The 11,836-nt window shown below is 47.9% G+C and overlaps 1 protein-coding gene across 1 annotated transcript in view; it reads left to right on the plus strand.

The window, feature by feature from the left end:
- The first annotated feature begins 723 nt into the window (after positions 1 to 723).
- Positions 724 to 11,836, plus strand: part of LOC146073891 (cationic amino acid transporter 2-like) — a 36,292-nt gene continuing 25,179 nt past the window's right edge. Inside the window, exons 1-2 of the mRNA XM_083181454.1 lie at positions 724 to 870; positions 3,961 to 4,484. The gene's annotated coding sequence lies outside the window, so the exon portion shown is untranslated. The remainder of the gene's footprint in view (positions 871 to 3,960; positions 4,485 to 11,836) is intronic.

The raw sequence follows: 11,836 nt of genomic DNA on the forward strand, positions 1-11,836 counted from the left end.
AGGCTCAGGTAATAATGTACAGTCTGTTTCCTGACTGTATTCCTGTGACAAGATCTGGGAATTGTTCTGTGCTATTCAGTTCTACTGAGGGCAGGTGCAAGGTTTTTCGGGAGCACAGGTAAAACTCCATCTCCCACCAACCGCACACACCAATACCCATTATCCAGAACCTCCGGTAATAGTGTGGAGGGGGCGTCTTAGAAGTACAACTCCTGCCATTTGCATTAAGTTCAACAATGATGCCTCTCTGCTTAATTTTGTGATAGATTCATGGGCACCCCCCCCCCCAGATGGTGGAGCCCCTAGGCTGCTGCCTGTTGGTAGAGCCGGCCCTCCTTCTACTCCTTCAGTGATTAGTTTGCACTGCAGTGCCTGCTAACTGTGTATTGTGTTGGCCACCCTGGACCATACTCACTGCCTACTACCCTACTCTGCCAAATCTTTGGGGGCACGATCGGTCTTCCAGATACTGGCCAGGACAGTGGGCAGCCGATGACGTGATTAGCGCTGACATCGTGGACCCCTCCGCTCCTCCACAGTGGCACTAATCACAGCATTATATAGTTTGGGTGATGATGAGAATGTGCCATTATCAGTGGAGGCTCCAGAGGTGGGGCTGCCGCACAGTTGAAAATTCAAATAGGGAGCCACACCCACTGTCACCAACTGCCATTCCAATCTGAATCACTGGCAATGGGTGTGTGTCCCGTATTTATATTTTCAACAGTGCTGCAGCCCCTCCTTTGTAGTCGTCACTGGTATCTGCTGCGCCACAGCCCCTGCCTTGCTGACCTGGCTGCCAAGAAGTTGGCGACTGCGACACACGTACATTATCTGTATGCACCTAACGGCTGAAGGTCCTGTCGCCCGGTAAGTGTCTCTGCACTTTAAGGTAGTTGGCTTACAATAGTCTGGTGATACAATTAGGAGTATGTACATTTTCACTTTTTTTTTTTTTTACCAAAACCCTACGGGATGCGGTCATTTGGTCTACAGCATGATGGTCGTCAGTAATTAGGTCGACACCATTAGGTCGACATGGTAAAGGTTGACATGGTTCTAGGTCGACATGGTTCTTGGTCGAAAGGTCATTAGTTCGGCAGGTCATTAGGTCGACAGGTCATTAGGTCGACATGGGGTCTTTAACTTTTTTTTTTTTTTTTAGCCGACTTGTGCCAACAGGTGGTATTTCATGCCCTACCATCCACTAGGGCATAGTGGGAGAATAAAATAGTGTGCTGAGTGCAGCAAGACACCGAGCCTGAAGCATTGCGAGCGCAGCGAGGGGATGCGGTGCTCTTTAAACTGTGTCCATGTTGATTGTGTTGACATTCGGGTAAAAAAACTGTGAAAAACCCCATGTCGACCTTTTGACTGTCGACCTAGACATTGTCGAACTAATGACCTGTCGTACTAATGACCTGTCAAACCTTTCGACCTAGAACCAGGTTGACCTTTTCCCATGTTGACCTAGACCCATGTCGACCTAATGGTGTCGACCTAATGACTGTTGACCATCATGCTGTAGACCAAATGATCGCAACCCGTACCTACAAATAGCTTCAGGAACATTTGTCTTCATGTTACATTTAAGACTGATGCTGTTATTGGCTTTCTAACTGATTAATTGTAGCATTCCCAAGCCATTCTATTAACAGGCAGGTGTCACTTGTCCTACATGGTATATACTTTAAGATTGATCACTTAACAGTTGCTTTGCAATTTATGTGACAATGGGCCCGATTCAGACCTGATCGCACCGCTGCGAATTTGAAAAGCGGGCGATTATCGATTCACTGTGCATGGACTGCAATGCTCGCGCGCTTTGCTGGCCAACGAAGTACTGATACTTTTTCTATTTGCAAGCTGTTGGCAAGGTGATTGAAAAGAGATAGGCACTTGGGGTGGTAGCCGGCCGTTTCATGGGAGTGTCAGGGAAACTGGGAGTGTCAGGGAAACTGGGAGTGTCAGGGAAAACGCTGGGAGTGTCAGGGAAAACTCTGGGAGTGTCAGGGAAACTGGGAGTGTCAGGGAAACTGAGAGTGTCAGGGAAAACACTGGGAGTGTCAGGGAAAATGGAAGTGTCAGAAAACGCTGGGAGTGTCAGGGAAACTGGGAGTGTCAGGGACAACACTGGGAGTGTCAGGAAAAATGGGAGAGTCAGAAAACGCTGGGAGTGTCAGGGAAACTGGGAGAGTCAGAAAATGCTGGGAGTGTCAGGGAAAATGCTGAGAGTGTGAGGACAACTGGGAGTGTCAGGGAAAACGCTGGAAGTGTCAGGGAAAACGCTGGGAGTGTCAGGGAAAACGCTTGGAGTGTCAGGGAAAATGTTGGGATTGTCAGGGAAAATGCTGGGAGTGTCAGGGAAAATGCTGGGAGTGTCAGGGAAACCGCTGGGAGTGTCAGGGAAAACGCTGGGAGTGTCAGGGAAACTGGGAGTGTCAGGGAAAACACTGGGAGTGTCATGGAAAATGGGAGTGTCAGGGAAAACGCTGGGAGTGTCATGGAAACTGGGAGTGTCAGGGAAAACGCTGGGATTGTCAGGGAAAATACTGGGATTGTCAGGAAAAACGCTGAGAGTGTCAGGGAAACTGTGAGTGTCAGGAAAAATGCTGGGATTGTCAGGGAAAACGCTGGGAGCGTCAGGACAACTGGGAGTGGGGAAAAACTCTGGGAGTGTCAGGGAAAAACATTGGGAGTGTCAGGGAAAACGCTGGGAGCGTCAGGACAACTGGGAGTGGGGAAAAACTCTGGGAGTGTCAGGGAAAAACATTGGGAGTGTCAGGGAAAACGCTGGGAGCGTCAGGACAACTGGGAGTGGGGAAAAACTCTGGGAGTGTCAGGGAAAAACATTGGGAGTGTCAGGGAAAACGCTGGCAAGCCCAGGCGTTTTAGGGGAGGATATGTGACATCAGCAACAGGCCGGTTATGCCTGTTTTCATCGCAACCACCAAGTAAGTCTATGGCTACTGCTAGCTTGCAACGAGTGGAGCCCAGTGGAAAAATCATCCGATGGTGAGCTGCTAACGAAGGGTTTTGGACATTCTCACTCTGCTGTAACGTCTTTGCAAGGCGTATAGTGGCAGCGTTTAACACAATGCACATTCACGGCGGTGTGTTCAGGTCTGAATTCCCCCCACTATCCAGGCGTTGCTCACTGCACACTTCCACATCATGCTACTTTAGGCTTTAATTAGTATACAGCACATTGCTTTAGTTATTGATCATGCCCACATGTATACCTAGTTTGTAATTTAAATTACCAGTCATGTCAGCGCCCGCAGCTATGTGTGTCCCCTAACAGATCAACACTTGAATTGCTTCATCAGACACCATCTAGTGGCCATTGAGGTGAGGAGCAGCGTTATTCTTTTATTAGTATGACATAGGTCTGTAAGGATACGGTCACTAGGTCGACCCTATAAAGATCGACACAAGCATTAGGCTGACAATGGAAAGGTCAACAGTCAAAAGGTCGACATGAGTTTTTCAGGGTTTCTTTTTAGCCGACATGTGCCGACAGGCGGTATTTCATACCTTACCATCCACTCCAGCGTGGTGGGAGACTATAATACTGTGCCGACCTCAGCGTAGCACCGTGTCCGAAGCATGGGGAGCAGACGCGGTACACTTAGACGTGTCCATGTCAACTATGTCGACATTCGGTTGAAAAAAAAGTGAAAAACTCATGTCAAACGTTTAACTGTCTACCTTCCCATTATCGAATGCTTGTGTCGATCTTCCTGCCATGTCAACGTTAGCCACGTCAACCTATTTTTGTTGTTAACTTAAGCCCCGTCCACCTTCAATGGTCAACTTAATGTATGTCGACATTTATACAATCGACTCATACCGGGTCTGTAACCAGTGTTCGTGGGAACTAGAACGTCTCCTCCATTCACGTAAATAAGTCAGATGTTGTTATTAATCTGTTTCTTTAACTTTTTTTTTTCTACCAAGAAAACTCTTCAGCCCCCTCACAAGCAGCAACAAAAGGCTCCAAGTGAACACTTTGCTGACCATTGCAGCTTACTGCTGGCGGAGGCGAGACCTGTACAACATTCTTAAAGAAAGGAGATTATGAGATTTCAGAAATACAGTTCCAAGGCAAAGTTTGAATAGTTCTTTAGTATTAAGCTGGGCTGGCTCTTGTTTAACCCCTTGCATCCGTCAGTGGTACCCGTGGGAAGGACCATCCTCTCTCCAGATGGCATGAGAGCAACGGGGGAACTTGTCCAAAGACTGCTAGCAGTATAACTATATGAGAACCTAACACAGAACTGAGCTATTCCATTATACTGGCTGGTGGTGCAGTATAGCAAGGGTTAAGGTATTACAAATGAGCGAGTCAGGCTTAAAAGCAGGGGTGAAGGATTTCAGAATTAATTTAGAAATTCTTGGCTGATCAGGACGGACCAGAGCATACGTGTATATAGCCGTTTTATTGGAATTGCCAGGTTGTGCGGCCATACCTCAGTTAGAAGGTAAGAGAAATCATTATTCGGGATGTTTTTTTTAAATCTCTCATCAGTATTGTTTGACTCTTTAAATTCATCATTGATGTATTAAGCTATTGACACTGTTATATAGGTTTTCATACTTTGGGGGAGTGTATCAATCATGGAGAGATCTATACTGTAGGGGTCTATGCACTAAGCATTGGGGAGATATCAAGTGGAGAGGAATAAAGTACAGACCAACCAGCTCCTGTACTTTTTCGAATACAGCCTGTAACAAGGCAGTAAGGAGCTGATTGGCTGGTACTTTATCTAAACTTACTTCATCTCTCTCTTCAAGGCTTAGTAAATAGAGGCCATAATGGAGAAGCTGTCTATAGACTGTGCTAGATAAAAAAAAACAGAAGCTAATTGGTTGCTATGGGCAACTTCCTCACTTTAGTTCTCTCTAAAAAGGGGTCATTCAGACCTGCTTGCTAGGTTGTGTATATTCGCTGCCTGGTGAGCAGGTAAACTCCGCCCCACCAAATGCATGCCCCCCACCCCCACAGAGATTATTCGATGGTTGCTCACCATCTATTGATTTCTCGTCTCTTCGCATTACACCCCACAGTCGTGCCAATTATACACATTGCACCAGCTAAAGCTCCTAAGGCACTACGCACCAGGTAGAGCCCCTTTGACACTGCTGTGTAATGCCCATTACACATTATGCTGCACACCAAACTGTTACATATTATGCTGCACACCTTAATGCCTATTACACATTATGTCACACACATTAATGCCTATTACACATTATGTCACACACCGTAATGCCTATTATATATTATGCAACATAAGTGCTGCTTACTTACATGCTCATTGCCAGGATTTCCATGCTTGCTGCCAGGGGTTTCTTGCCCATTGCCAGGGGTTACATGATTGTTGCCACAGTTGGTTACATGTCTGTTGCCAGGATGGTTACATGCCCGTTGTCAGGATGGTTACATGCTCGTTGCCAGGGTGGTTATATGCTCATTGCCAGGGGGTAACATGTTCCTTGCCAGAGGTTTCATGCTCATTGCCACAGTGGTTACATACAGGGTGTGTATATGTATGTATATATAAGCGCACTAGCAAATTCCACCACCTTACAGTTCTCACCACAAGTTTTTAGGTGAGAGATAGTTATTCCAAAATGTGTTACACATTCAATACATATAGTAACAAAAATGATTTTGATTAAAAACAACATAAAATTGCACAACATCTGGTCATTACAGTTGTAGTAGACACTTGATGAATTCGAAACCCTACACGTTTCTTCTTAAAAGACTTCATCAGGGGTCAATGCATAAACCATTCTCTGGCCCTTATTCTGATTGATGCGGATATTCCCGAATTCTTACGGTGCGGTCCGCACGCCATGCTGTGCTGCCGCGTGCGGCCATCGTCCGTAGAAACGCCCACGTGTCCTCCGCATTCGGACGGGCTCACTCTTTAAGAACAGGGCGTGTTTACGGACGACATACAAACCATGCGTGTGCGGGGGAAACACTCAGATTCTGCACGGTATTACAGAGTATGCACGGGAATACCGCATCCGAACGGATGGCAAGCGGTCCGTCCGCACGGAAGCGGTGTATTTACGCAAAACTACCCACTATTATGTCTATTCTGCAATACATCACATGACCCACTTATTCAATTACCTATCCTCATAAAAAAATGTTTATTTGGAATTGGAATCAATTAGATGCCAATATATCCTTACAAGCATGCCTAACACATGCATTGCACACATTAACCCTTACAGCAATTGAAGTGCAATGGTTTCAATTAAAGCACTGACAAGCGTCCTATTAGTGAGTAATGAGTTAAGGAGTCGATTGTATTGGGTTCAGGTGTTAATGCTTGTAGTCATTAGGCGTTCCGTTCGCCTACCGCAAGACCGAGTGGTTTCCGCAAAGCAATACTTGACTTATGGACACCGCACATTTCTATCGGTTTTGTTCGCGTGCATTCGGAGTGCTATCCGAATGCACGTCCCCCAACATAAGTGTACTCCCCCGTGTCCGCCCATGTTTCCTCCCAGTTTTGCCCACTTTGAAACTACGCCCATGTGTCATTCCGCATGACGCCCATAATACGCCCATATTTCCAGACTGATTGCGGTGCACAGTTTTGTACGGGATTTGGCCGAACAGGTACGGAGTCAATGCATGGCACATGCGCGTTGCGTTCTCCACGCATGCGCAGACGCCGTAAAGACGCTATCCGAAAGTATGCGGAAAAGTACGCATCAATCAGAATAAGGGCCTCTATTCTCAACACTGAAGGATTATGTATGCAAACCTACTTGATTCATATTGCCCCTGAGGAAGTCCTGATGGGCGAAACGCGTAGGTTTGTGATTTTGAAATGAACAGTCAGATGTTGGAACCAATGTTGGAATCAATATTGAAAATGTTCATATGAAGAATCCGAGGATAAAATCTTGTAGTGATTGTTTTTGAATAAACATATTTGATTTTACAATTGTTTTATATTTTTTCATATATTTATAAAACAGTTATTAAAAAACTAGATATTGGTAAACCTAAATAAATAGAGCGCACTTCTATTCTCCCCTTCCTCTCTCTCACTCTCTCTCTATACATATATAGAGAGAGAGAAAGAGAGAGAAAGAGAGAGAGAGAAAGAGAGACACTATATATGTGTGTGTTTTGCTGTGGGTGCCTGTGTGTGTGTTTTCCTATTCGTGCAAAGTTTAGTAATTCCATTACATTTTCATACCCCCACTTCGACCGCTGTGTATATGTATGTGCTCTATATGCGTTTATACAATAAGTATGTATTTGTATACTGTATGTGTTTTGTGTGTGTGTGTGTGTGTGTGTGTGTGTGCATATGTATTTATGTATGTATGTATGTATGTATGTATGTGTATATGTATGTGTAGGTCATACTTTCCTACATTTTGTTGCTCCTCTCTGAGAGAAGCCCGGAGAGGATTTGCTAATATGCGATTCGGGGGCGGACTGCGGACTGTGATATCATCAATCCCCTCCCCCATTTCAGACAAATGATGTGATTTGCTTTCTTTTAGCCCTGCCCCCTTCCCCGAATCTCAGTGATTGCCGGTATTTCACTTAGTTGCGAAGGGGGGGGGGGGGGGTTGGCGCAAATGTAGGGTTTTTGTCCACCTTTCTGGGGGGGGGCGACTTATTTTCGGGAGCCTCACAGCTGATCCGAGAGGGTAGGCAAGTATGGTGTAGGTACAGTATGTATGTGTTCTATTGTAACATGGGTGAGGATACCCCTTGAATCCTGCATTTGCCCCTGTTTGTCACTTTAAAGATTGCTGATAGGTCAGATCAGTAGATGGAAGAACACCGCCCACCCAGCCACTGCAGACATTAGTAGACGCTGGGAAATGTATTTAGCCCTCCCCCTGTTTTTTTGGGACTGTCCCTTGTCCCACCCAGGGCCTGTAGTGTCTTGCGGTGTGGGGGGTGAGGTGGGACTCCCACCTGTCAGCTTTGTACTGCCTAGCAGAGTAGCATACTGTACCTCCCAATTTATTACAATCTAAAATCGGGAACCTGGAGTGCGCCTTATGCGCGCGGATGAAATTTTGCAACTTGAGAGTGTTTGCAATGCTCCAGCGAGGCCATTTTCGCTGCTGTGGGGACATGGGCAGCGTCTCTGTGAGTTGCTGGCCATGTCCCCAGCCCCTCTGTCTCCTGGAATATATGCTGTGCACATGCGCACAATGTCTATTCCACACAGCCAGGCAGGTGGGGACTCCCAAACCCTCCCCCCCCCCTTCCCCGTGGGACACTGCCAGCCCCGAGCGGGACGCTGGACCGTTCCCGGGGAAAAAACGGATGGTCCTGCAAAAATCGGGACATTTGGGAAGTATGGAGCAGCAGGAAATATTCGCTGTGTGCATGGAGGCAGGGAGAATGCCCTCAACAATGCCCAAAAAATGGGGCATGGTCTCGTGATTGCAGTATTGCCATGAAGCGTAGCTCTAGAAAGGTCAGGCCCCTTCCCGGGAGCATGCGGCTGGGCCGGGATTTCAATATGTTGGGATGTACAGTATGCCACACTGCAGGGACCTGCGGTGAGGTAAATGGCTCAAGAGTCCATGGCAAGTACCAGAGCCAGATATGCACACAATATATGATCCATGGGGTACATGCCGGCATTATACACATGTGCAGCAGTATACACTGCTGGAGATTCGCTGAGTTTTGATAAGAGATGTGTAGAAAATATAGCCAGGTGAGGCATTGCCTCACCTGCCATAGACTTTTTACTCCAGAGTTTTGACTATAAAAATGATTAGAATAATCAAAATAAGATTTTTTTAAATAAATTGATTGTATTTTTGACATACTTTATCAATTAAAAATGCCGGCATACACACTAGTATGACAGGAAAGGCTGCGCCTCACCCCACCGCACGCCACTGCCACACTGCTCCTGCTGCAGAATATGATGCCACCAGGCCGTTTCTACAGGGGGACGAGCAGAGCATTGGGATCGCACAGGGTGCCACGCCTCCCACCGTGCGATCGCCCAGCTCATGCGCTGACTGCTGACTACTATTGCTGCCAGGCAGCCAGCTCCTTGACCTCCCGCAGGTTCCATCCTCACCACCCACCGGTGCCGCTGACCTCAAGCTACCAGCGGCTCCGGGTGTTTCCTCGAGTAGTCCCTACCAGCCGATCCCTAGTACTCTGCGCATGCGTTATTTAGTACAGTTTCCATACTCGCTGGTTAGAGATTGTCTTTATGTATTTTTCCCCTGCTGGATTACATTGCCGGCGTGCTTTCTGATAGGATTATTCTTTGCATTCCTCTGGATAAACACAGTTGGTGTTCAGAAAAGGTTAAACCTGAGGAATTTATACCCTTACTGATACCTCACTGTATGGTTAGGTTCCTCTCTAGTCAGGCGCACCCATGGCACATGCCAGGGTGCCATCAGGGGAACCACGATCATAGCAGGCGATCACCCACTAGATGTTTGCACATCCACCAAACAACCACCAATAGAATAGATTGGGTATGGGTGAAAACCGGACCAGGACAAAACCCCCGGACCGCTGGACCAGACATCAAACTCTGCATTTTGGAGCTTGTAGCCTCCGGTCCGGGGGGTGTCCTGTTCGGGGGTGTCCTGTCCGGGGGGCTGCCTGTCACACCTGTCACCAGGGAGAGGAGCAGGGGGAGATTAAAGACTCCCTGTATGGTCCGTGCATGTAGCAAAAACCGGACGGTCCGGACCACACAGGGAGGCTGTAATCTCCCCTTCCCCATGTCCCTAGTGATAGCTAGTAGTAGTAGTAGTAGTACGTTTATTTATAAGGCGCCACAAAGTGTCCGCAGCGCCGTACATAGCAAACAAAAAAAAAACAAATTACAAGGTAACGTACAGGGTGTGTAGAAAGATACAGTATAAATAGGGGTATAGCTGGTAGAACTAAAATCAGCATCAGTTCAGAAGTAGGTGTCAAAATAGTCAAGGAGACCGAAGATGAAGTAGAGGAAGGGAAGAACAGGACAGGAGCACAGGTGAGGTAATGAGGTAGGGTGAGTACGTGAGGAAGGAGGGCCCTGCTCATAAGAGTTAACATACTAAAAATAGGTGGGTGGACGAACGAAATACGATAGGATAAGTAGGAACGGAGGGGAACGGAGGCAGGATAGGAGGATCAAAAGAGGTTAGGAGGAGGGATAGGCTAGTCGAAAAAAGTGGGTTTTGAGGGAGCGCTTGAAGGAGGTAAGGGAATCAGATAGCCTGATGGGTGGCGGGAGGTTGTTCCAGTGCAGGGGGGCAGCGCGAGAGAAATCTTGGACACGGGAGTGGGAGGAGGTGATTAGGTGAGAGGTCAGTCGGCGGTCAGCGATGGAGCGAAGAGGACGGGAGGGAGTGTGGATAGAGATCAGTGAAGAGAGGTAGGGAGCTGTGGAGGAGGAGAGAGCCTTGTAGGTGGTGGTGAGGAGTTTAAAGAGAACTCGGAAAGGAATGGGGAGCCAGTGAAGAGATAAACAGAGGGGGGAGGCGGAGGTAGAGCGGCGGGAGAGGAAGATGAGCCTAGCAGCAGCGTTAAGAATGGATTGGAGAGGTGCGAGGCGGGTGAGAGGTAGCCCAGAGAGAAGGATGTTGCAAAAGTCAAGGCGGGAGATGACAAGAGAGTGAATGAGAATTTTGGTCGCGTCAGTGGAGAGGAATGGTCTGATGCGTGAGATGTTGCGTAGGTGAAAGCGGCAAGACTGTTAGAGAGCACGAATGTGGGGGGTGAAAGAGAGGGAGGAGTCAATGATGACACCGAGGCAGCGCGTTTGGTCGGTGGACGTGATCTCGGTTTCACCAATGCTGATGGAGATAGTGGGAGAAGAGGGGATGTTCGGGGGATGGAAGATTAGAAGTTCAGTTTTAGCCATGTTTAGTTTCAGGAAGCATTGGGTCATCCAGGCTGAGATGGCCGTGAGGCATTCGGAGACCTTGGACAGAAGTGATGGGGAGAAGTCGGGGGAGGAGAGATAGATTAGGGTATCATCAGCATAAAGGTGGTAATGAAAACCATAGGAGCTGATGAGGGTGCCCAGAGAGGTGGTGTAGAGGGAGAAGAGGAGAGGGCCAAGGACTGACCCTTGGGGAACACCGACTGGCTGGGGGGTAGTAGGAGAGGAGGAGCTCGGAGTGGAGACGGAGAAGGAGCGATCGGAGAGGTATGAGGTGAACCAGGAGAAGACCGTGCCAGTGATGCCAAAGGAGCGGAGGGTGTTGAGCAGGAGAGGGTGGTCAACAGTGTCAAAGGCAGCCGACAGATCAAGCTGGATGAGGATAGAGAAGAGGCCTTTGGATTTAGCCGATAGTAGATCGTTAGTGACTTTGGTCAGGGCAGTTTCAGTGGAATGTAAAGGGCGGAACCCGGATTGGAGGGGGTCTAGAATGGAGTTAGCAGTAAGGTGGCTTAGGAGACGATTATAGGTCAGACGTTCTAGGAGTTTGGAGGCAAAAGGGAGGAGGGAGATGGGCCTGTAGTTGGATGGAGAGTTGGGGTCCAGATTTGTTTTTTTGAGAATTGGGGAGACAAGAGCGTGTTTGAAGGAGGAAGGGAAGATCCCAGAGGATAGGGAAAGATTAAAGAGGTGAGCCAGGTGAGAGCAGACTGATGGACTGAGACGACGGATAATATTGGAGGGGATAGGATCAAGCGGGCAGGTGGAGGGAGAAGCGGATTGAAGGATAGAGTGGACTTCAGCAGCAGTGGTGGGGTAAAATGAGGACAGGGGTTGGAAGGAGGGGAGTGGAGATGTAGGAGGGGAGGAGGGAGAGGGTGAGGTCATGGCAGCAGTGATGGCAGTCCTGAGAGAGG

This window comes from Crinia signifera, chromosome 4 (genome assembly GCF_055691185.1).
Source record: "Crinia signifera chromosome 4, ASM5569118v1, whole genome shotgun sequence".
Classification (NCBI taxonomy): domain Eukaryota; kingdom Metazoa; phylum Chordata; class Amphibia; order Anura; family Myobatrachidae; genus Crinia; species Crinia signifera.